This window comes from Mus musculus, chromosome 10, assembly GCF_000001635.26.
Source record: "Mus musculus strain C57BL/6J chromosome 10, GRCm38.p6 C57BL/6J".
NCBI classification, from domain to species: Eukaryota; Metazoa; Chordata; class Mammalia; order Rodentia; family Muridae; genus Mus; species Mus musculus.
Window position 1 is genome coordinate 117,861,547 of NC_000076.6, and position 8,859 is coordinate 117,870,405.

Genomic DNA, 8,859 nt, shown 5'->3' on the forward strand with positions numbered 1-8,859 from the left:
TAAAAGAAGGGAGCCATCGCGCAAACACTTTGCAGTGAGATGTCTGTTTAGTTAATGAGCATAAATATGAATGTAATATACTTTAAAAGGTAGGTGAAGGTCTATTAGGATGCACAAGCAAAGGACCGAAGGAAAAAATAAACATAACCCAAAAGGTTTTTTATAACTCATAAAAGAAAGCAAAACGCTACAGCCACTTTGCACTGGCCAGCTAACAGTTTTAATAAATAAATAAATAAATAAATAAATAAATAAATTTATTTAGAATTTTTAATTTATCCATTGACAATCTCTCTCTACATATATATATATATATATATATATACATATATATATGTACACACACACACATATACACACACACACACACATATATATACACACACACACACATACACACACACACACACACATATATATACACACACACACACACACACATATACACACACACATAGTACCTCGATCAAATCCTTCGCGCCCTCCTCAGGGTCCCCTAATATTTCCTCTTCCCACCTCTCCCTCGGCTCCTCCTTCCTAGCTCCTCCCCCTTTCATAGCCCACCTAGTCTAATGAATGCTGCCTTCACCCATGACAGACATAGGTGTGTGGCCATCCACTGGAGCAGGGCAGCCTACAGGGCCACACCCCTTCCTTCAGCAGCCTTCAGTTGCCAAGAGCTCCTCAGTTAGAGGTGGGGCCGGCCTCAGGAGCGCAGATTCCATGCTCACAGGAATGCTGACCGGCTTGCTCTTCTGCAGGTTGTCTGTAGGTAGTAGCTGCAGCTGCTCTGAGTGCTGAGTGCTGAGTGCGACAGCCATGCTCCGTCCAGGAGACTGCATGTTACAACACTCGTCCTATCCTCTGGCTCTTGCATTCTTTCCTTTACCTCTTCCCTACCCTGAGCCTTGGAGGGGTGTGTGTGTGTTTGCCAGGGTGGGGTGGGGTGGGATGGGGTGGGATGGTGGGGGTGTGGGTAGTGGTGGTGGTGGTGGGTGGTGGTGAGGGCCGGCGGTTCAGGGTGGGAGTGGGGTGGGGTTGGAGGAGTGGGTTAGTCAACCATGTTCTGAACTTAAACTAGCTACAAGTCTCTACATTAACTGCTGCCCACTGCAAAAAGGAGTTTTACTCACAGAGATTTCAAACATCAATCATCTATGTGGATAAATATGGATATTTAGGATGCAGTTCGACAACATGTTCATTTAAGCAAAGCAACAGGAGTAGGCTCCTTCCTGGGTGTCCAGATCTTTAAAAGTTCATTATAAACTGGAGAGAGTGCAGTGACTCTCAGCCTTCCTGACGCTGCGACCCTTTGATACAGTCTCTCATGCTGTGCTGACCCCCTCCAACCATAAAATTATTTTCATTGCTACTTCATAGCTGCAATTTTGCTGTTATGAATTGTCATGTAAATATCTGGTGTGCAGGGATATCTGATATGTGACCCCTATGAAAGGGTCGTTTGATCCCCAAAGGGGTCTCCACCCACAGGTTGAAAACTGCTGGTCTTGTTGGTCATGCCTGTCACCCTAGTGCTTAGGAAGCTAAGTAAGGAGAATTTTGAACTTGGGGCTAGCCTGGAATACATAGAATTCCAAGACGGTCTAAACTACATAACAAGAACGCAAACCAACAAACAAACCTAACCAAATCAAAACACCAAAGGCTGGGATTGTACTCCTTAGTGGGGCACTAGCTTCTGTTCCCTAAGAAAGTTAAACATAAATTTAGCCTATGACCCAGAAATTCATTACTATAGATACTCCCACCACAAGAAACATGAAAATATATGCTTGCATGAAATGCTTATAAAAGTCACTATATATAGTGGCTAGAAAGGGGACATAATCTTAGTGCTTGCTGATTAGTTAAATACAGTGTGGTTTTACTTAATGGCATATTATTTAGCAATATAAAGAAATGAATCGGTCCATTGGACACGCAAACTTTATATGCCCCAGTACAGGGGAATGCCAGGGCCAAAAAGTGGGAATGGGTGGGTGGGTAGGGGAGTGGGGGGGGAGGGTATGGGGGACTTTTGGGATAGCATTGGAAATGTAATTGAGGAAAATACGTAATAAAAAAAAATATATATGTATATATATATATATATATATATATATATATATATATATATAAAAGAAATGAATCTGTGTCACACACACACACACACACACAGAGTCAAATCTCAAAAATAGCCCATGAGATCCTGTCTTTAAAAAAACAAACACGTGCCAGGCAGTGGTGGCCCACGCCTTTAATCCCAGCACTTGGGAGGCAGAGGCAGGTGGATTTCTGAGTTTGAGGCCAGCCTGGTCTACAGAGTGAGTTCCAGGACAGCCAGGGCTACACAGAGAAACCCTGTCTTAGAAAACAAAAACAAAACCAAAAACACCCCCAAACAAGTACAAGACAAAACCAACCAACAGAAAAAACAAACAAACAAACAAACAACTGCAACCCAACAAAACCAAACAAAAAACAAAAATAAAGACAAACCCTCCAAACAAAGATCCTGAATTGACACAATGCTCACAAAACGACCATTCTACCTAAACCACTGAACTGAGCACATAATACGTGAAACTTACAATATGCAGATCGTATGTCAATACAACTTTTATCCTATGTCAATTAGTTTGACTTATTACCATTATTAAGAAGGAAAAAAAATCTTAGTTCAATACTGTAAAGCAAATTTTGGTGGGGTCTCATAGATAATCGGCAAAGTCTACGTGAACTTTAGCTGTTAGCTTGCCCACTCTGATTTTGGTTTGATACTGCACAGACAGATCCCAGCATTGCAGCAAGAGGAACAGCTGCTTTCCAAGGACATGGGTCTCTGTGGTTGCCTCCTAGTACCTAGGAATTCCTTTGCTCTGTTCTTAGGGAGTCACACAGTCCTGACCCTGACAGGAAGAAAACAACTTCAGGTTGAGCACCACTTCAAAAAGTCTTCCTTTGGTTTAGACTTCCTGTGTCGAAACTTTCAAACCTTCTGACACTGTAGCCATTCCGGGGTGGGGGTGGTGGGTGGTGGGTGGTGGGTGGTGGGTGGTGGGTGGTGGGTGGTGGGTGGTGGGTGGTGGGTGGTGGGTGGTGGGTGGTTTGTTTTTATACCCACAGGCTAGTAGAAGGTGGCTGGACACAGCAAGACTGGTCATTTGCATATCTGTCCCAGCAGCCGTCATTCCACACGTCCAACAGTATGTACTTGAGAGCCATCTTTGTACTACACAGTTAGGTATTTAAGAAGTACCAGTGGGGGCTGGAGGGACGGCTGGCTCAGCAGCTAGGAGTGCTTCTTGTTCTTAGAGACAACTGGAGTTTCCTTTTCTAGTACTCATGTGAGGCAGCTTACAACCTGTAAATCCAGTTACAGGAGATCTGAAACCTCTAGTCTCTGTGGGCACATGCACTCACACGCACACACCCACATACACACACACACACATACCTTACCCAAAACCAAAAAGACACGAGATAGGGTAATCAGGTCCCCACTCTCACTGAAGAGTCTTTTTGCAGTGACGCCACAGGCCAGGCAGCAGAGACACATTTTTCTGCTTTCTGGATTTTCTCCTTTTGGTCTTGACTCTTTGTGGCCACATTGGTGATATGACTAAATGGGAGATCTCAAAGTGGAGACCTGGGCTTTCTCTGTGTAGGCCAGGCTGGCCTTGAACTCACAGGCATCCACCTGCCCCTGCCTCCCAAGTGCTGGGATTAGAGGTGTGTGCTCTATGTGTGTGTATCTCTCTCTCTCTCTCTCTCTCTCTCTCTCTCTCTCTCTCTCTCTCTCTCTGTGTGTGTGTGTGTATGCTAGGGTGTCTGAGGAGGTCAGAGTCGAAAGCACCTCATTCTATAGAGGTAGAGTCATAGTTGACTGTGAGCTGCCAACAAGGGTTCCAGGAACCGAACTCAGGTCTTCTGGAAAAACAAGCGTTCTCAAGCGTTGAACCATCTCTCCAGCCCCAGGGACGATCTTTTTTTAAAATTGCTATTATTGATATAAAAAACCAAATTTAAGTATGATTACATTGTTTTCTCCCTTCCCTTCCCTTCCCTTCCCTTCCTCCAACCCCTTTTGGTGTACTTGCCTTTCTTTCTTATAACCGTGGCTTCTTTTAGTGTAACACACACACACACACACACACACACACACACACACACACACAACCTGCCTAGTCTGTTTAGTGTTACTTATATGCAGCTGATTATTTGATTTCAGGACTGATCACTTGATATTGGATAACCAATTAGGGGACTCATCTCTGGGGAAGACTATTTCTCCCGCTCTCAGGACTCCTTCCTTGCCTGTGGTTCTTGGTCTATGGGTGGCGCCCAGTGAGATTCCACCCCCACAACCCCACGTCCCTGTTAGCTTGTCCATTGCTTCTGTACTCCTTCAGACTGTGTTTAGGGCAGATTTACTTACTGATCATGCATCGTGGGTTAAGCTGCCTTGTCCTTTTTCTAGGAGGCACAATCTCACAGCAGATTTCCTGGTCCGCTGGCTCTCACAATCTTTCCCCTTCCCTCTTCTAAGAGGCTTCTTGAGTCTTGGATGCAGGAGCTGTGCTGTAGATGGGTCCCATGGCACCGGAGACCTCCTTTCACGGCGTGTGTCTCAGCGGAGGCCACAGAAACGTTGGTCGTGGCAGCGGCGACTATGCTGTTGTCAGTGGGGACTCCATTGTGTCTGCAGATTAAACAGAAGTTAGCCGTAAGTCACAAGTGCTGCCTGGAAGAGAATGTTCTGCATTTACTTAGATGTACGTCAATTTTGTCACGTGGAACACCTTTCTACCACTCATTTCCCTCAAGAAACGAGAACTATTTCTTAAATATTACATATTTCTGTGATTACCTAGTAAATCAAGGTCACTTTTCAACTCTTGCTGTTTATCAGCTTGGTAAGAGTGTAGTGGGTAGCCAACGGCATGAAGTAACATTGTTTCCAGAGAAAAAGATGAAAAACCATGGGGCAATTTGGAGACTGTACAGAGGAAAGAAGACGGTGTACAGTTAGTGGGTTTTTAATCAGGACCAAAAGATAGAGCTCCAAACAGTTACTTCAGAACAAAATGTAACAATATTTTAGCTAATCCAGAGTTAAACTGCCCCAGGATACCACCTTTGTTGTAGAACTTGTCTAGGCTGGACTCACCCCGAATTCAATGGAGTCCAAAGAATCTTGGAACACCGTTGCCGGGATACCATATACTGTGATGCTGCCGGCTGCATCTACCAGGAAGTGCTGACGTGTGTTGTTCCTTTCCTTCAGCCTGTCCAGAGAGTCTGATGGCTCAAAGAATTTCCTGTGAGTGGAGGGACACAGCAATTACTGGGAAACCACGCCTATGCCTGGAGCACCTTCTATCCATCCCACCTTGGAGCCCAAGACCTTCCGTAGCTCTGTGGTTCAGAGCCCGTGGCCAATCAGTTGGAATGAACACAAGGCAGAACCTCTTTAGTAGCATTGGATTAGGGAACTAAGGCGGGCTGTGAACTTCAGTCTACGGTAAGCACAGCACCCAGGAAGGAAGAGACTGATTTAGCCTATCACAAGAGCTCCTTTTTCATTTTTCTTTAATTTTATCTTATTGTTTATTTTGGTTTTTGGAGACTGGGTTTCTCTGTGTAGCTCTGGTTGCCCTGGAACTTGCTCTGTAGACCAGGCTAGCCTCGAACTCAAGAGATCTGCCTGCCCCTGCCTCCCGAGTGCTGGGATTAAAGGTGTGGGTCACCATACTTGGCTTATTATTTATTTTAAATAAAACTGGTGCTTCAACCTCTAGAGTCAGGAGAGAGTTGGTTGGAGTTGGCAGGTAAGAATGAGGTGTGGCCAGTCCCAGAGGAAGTGAGCGATGGAAGAAAAAGCAGCCACAGATGTTTGGAAATTCCCTGGAGTCCCGCTGCTTCTCTTCTTGGACTTTTTCTTATGACTCTCCTGATATGACTCTCCTTATGACTATTGGTGAAGTGACTCAGAACAGTGGCCATGAACAAACAGAGAGTCTGTCACCTACCACTTCTGGCATCCCTGGACTTTTCTGGACGTCTTTCTCTACATACATACATGGTAGAAAACTCTACCTCTGCCCTCCTGGACACAACTGGCAATATATCTTCTTGTGGGAAGTCTAAGTAGTGTCCAGCAACCTTGTGGCACAGTTGGGGGAAGGGTTAAGGATCCAGGAGGGGACAGAGATTCTACAAGAATAATCACAGAGTGAACTAATCCAGACCTTTGGGGCTCCCAGAGACTGAACCACTAACCGGAGAGCATGCAGGGGTTGGACCCAGGTCTCCCGTACTTACGCCGCAGTACAGGTACAGCTCCATCTTCATGTGGGTCCCCCAACAACTGGAGTGGGGGCTGTTTCTGACTCCGTTGCCTGCCTGTGGATCCTGTTCCACTGACTGGGCTGCCTTGTCTGGCCTAGTGGGAGAGGATGTGCTAGGATAGGTTGGTACCTGGGGGTGGGGTGGGGCTCCCCATTCTCAGAGGAGAAGAGGGGGGACTGAGGGTGGGGTTATGGGAGGGCAGACTGGAAGGTGAGAGAGGCCTTCAACCAGGATGTAAAGAGAATAAATAAATTAATGGATAAAATGAAGATTTGTGTGTGTGTGTGTGTGTGTGTGTGTGTGTGTGTGTGTGTGTGTGAATACGTGCATGGGCACGCAAGGTGGCCTTGGATTCCCTGGAGCTGGAGTGACAGGCCTTTGTGAAACACCTGACTTATGTGCTGGTAAACAAACTAGGACTCTTCGCAAGAGCATCTGAGACATCACTCCAGCCCAGTGAAAGTAATCCTTAAAGGGAAAGGAACAAAAAGGAAAACTAGGGTTGGGGAGTGTGGTCCAGTGGTAGAGTGCTTGTCCAGCGAGGGGGGGGGTGCTGTGTGTTCAGTCCCCAGCCTTGTGAGATGAGGGCCGCCACCACCATCAGACAAGAAAAGGAATCCGGTAGCAACCCACTGGCTGTGTACTGTACGGAAGGCGCCAAAGGTTAATTCTGGGGAGCAAACAGAGATGGACTGAACAGTCCTATTCTTCCACTGAGGAGCAGCAAGGCTGACTCCGTGGCCTTGGCTGTAAGGACAATTATTTTTAAAGAATGAGGAGGACCAAGGATGAAGGCCTGACTTCAGATTCCCAGTAATTGCATAAAGCAGGATGAGGCATTGAGGATCTATAACACTGGCACTGGGGGGCATAGAGATGGGGGGACTTGCTGGCCAGTCAGCTGAACCTAAACAGCAAGCTCCAGGTTCAGGGAGAGACCCTGCTTCAAAGAATAAGGTGGAGAGGGATGGAAGAAAGCACCTGGTCTACACTTTCCCCTCTATACACACCCGCAGAGGTGAGAGAACACACACACACACACACACACACACACACACACACACACACACTACACACGAACTCATACAAACACATGCGGACAAACACTAACACACAAGAACACACACACAAACAGGAATACATACTAACTCACACACACAGGAATGCATGTGTGCATGCATACACTTAGAGAAGAGAAGAAAAGCAGCCGGTGATGATATGCTCTTTTAGTCTTGGCATCTGGGAAACAGTGGTAGGCAATCTCTGCGTTCAAGGCTAGCCTGGTCTACAGAGGGAATTTCAGGACAGTCAAGTCTTTACAGAGAAACCCTGTTTTGAAAAACAAAAAAGAAAAAAGCATGGGGGTAGGGAGAGGGAGGGAGGATGAGGGGAGGAAGGGGAAGGAGGGGGAAAGCAGAGGAAGAAGGGGGAGGGAGAGAAGGAGAGGAGGAGGGAGGAGGAAGGAGAGGAGGAGGAGGAAGAAGAAGAAGGAAGAAGAAGAGGAGAGAGGGAGGAGAGGAGAGGAGGAGGAAAAAGAAGGAGGAAGAAGAGGAGGAGGAAGAAGAAGAAGGAAAAGAAGGAGGAGGAGGAGGAGAAGGAGAAGGAGAAGAAGGAGGAGAAGGAGGAGAAGGAGAAGGAGAAGGAGAAGGAGAAGGAGAAGGAGAAGACGAAGACGAAGACGAAGACGAAGACGAAGACGAAGACGAAGACGAAGACGAAGACGAAGACGAAGAAGAAGAAGAAGAAGAAGAAGAAGAAGAAGAAGAAGAAACAAGAAACACTATAAGGCTATTGGGGTTGTAGCTTACTGACAGAGCAGAGGGGCACTGGGTTTGAACCCCAGAACTATGGGGAAACAAACAGTGAAGTTCATTGACTATGCACTGTGTATAAGACATTGAAAATTGACCCTGGATCAAAGACAGGATGAATGTTCTGTTCTCACAGAGCTTCTAATTTAACAACAGAGACCAGAATCAAGCAGAAGATGAACCATAGGAGACAGACAAGATGCTGGTTTTCAAGGGAAGCGCACTGGAGGATTAATCCTGAACCTTGTACTCAGGTCTCTCTGACTCTGGTTGGAAAGGTGTTTGGTGAAGGCTTGGTACACATGTTTTCATTGTCCTTAATGGGGAAATGAGAAACTGGCCCAGGAATTTTACTACCTCATGCATTATTCATGGAGAAGAAGTGGCTGAGTACAGCCCAGCGGTTGAGCACTTCCTGGCATGCTCAGGGTCCCGGGTTTGATCTTCCACACTGCAAAATAACTGAGACAGTGAGCTGGTAAATAGTTTGAAATAAATATATGTATAAGACTGTGGTCTGTGCTTTAAAATGATAAAGAGCTCAGTCAAGCGGGTGAGCAAATGGGGATTCCTTTGTGTGGCAGCCAAAGGCTTTGGTGCCAGCGTTGATGTGATGTGAGGAACAAGATTTGTGTGTGTGTGTGTGTGTGTGTATGTGTGTGTATGTATGTGTGTGCATATGTGTGTATGTATG

At 46.1% G+C, this 8,859-nt stretch overlaps 2 long non-coding RNA genes across 5 annotated transcripts; one reads left to right on the plus strand and one right to left on the minus strand.

Moving 5' to 3' along the window:
* The first annotated feature begins 662 nt into the window (after window positions 1–662).
* Window positions 663–6,393, plus strand: Gm40773. Of its 4 annotated transcripts, none has more exons than XR_003948950.1 (3): window positions 663–768; window positions 4,484–4,778; window positions 5,291–5,618. It is a non-coding gene; the product is annotated as a predicted gene, 40773 (long non-coding RNA). The 4 variants fall into 4 exon arrangements; XR_872071.2 differs by lacking the exon at window positions 663–768 and adding an exon at window positions 3,111–3,209; XR_872072.2 differs by lacking the exon at window positions 663–768 and adding an exon at window positions 3,111–3,209 and having other exon boundaries at window positions 4,553–4,778.
* Gm32552 lies at window positions 4,160–5,174 on the minus strand. Its single transcript, XR_380833.3, has 3 exons — window positions 5,141–5,174; window positions 4,874–5,002; window positions 4,160–4,705 (listed from the first exon to the last, which is right to left on the minus strand). It is a non-coding gene; the product is annotated as a predicted gene, 32552 (long non-coding RNA).
* Window positions 6,394–8,859: the final 2,466 nt, after the last annotated feature.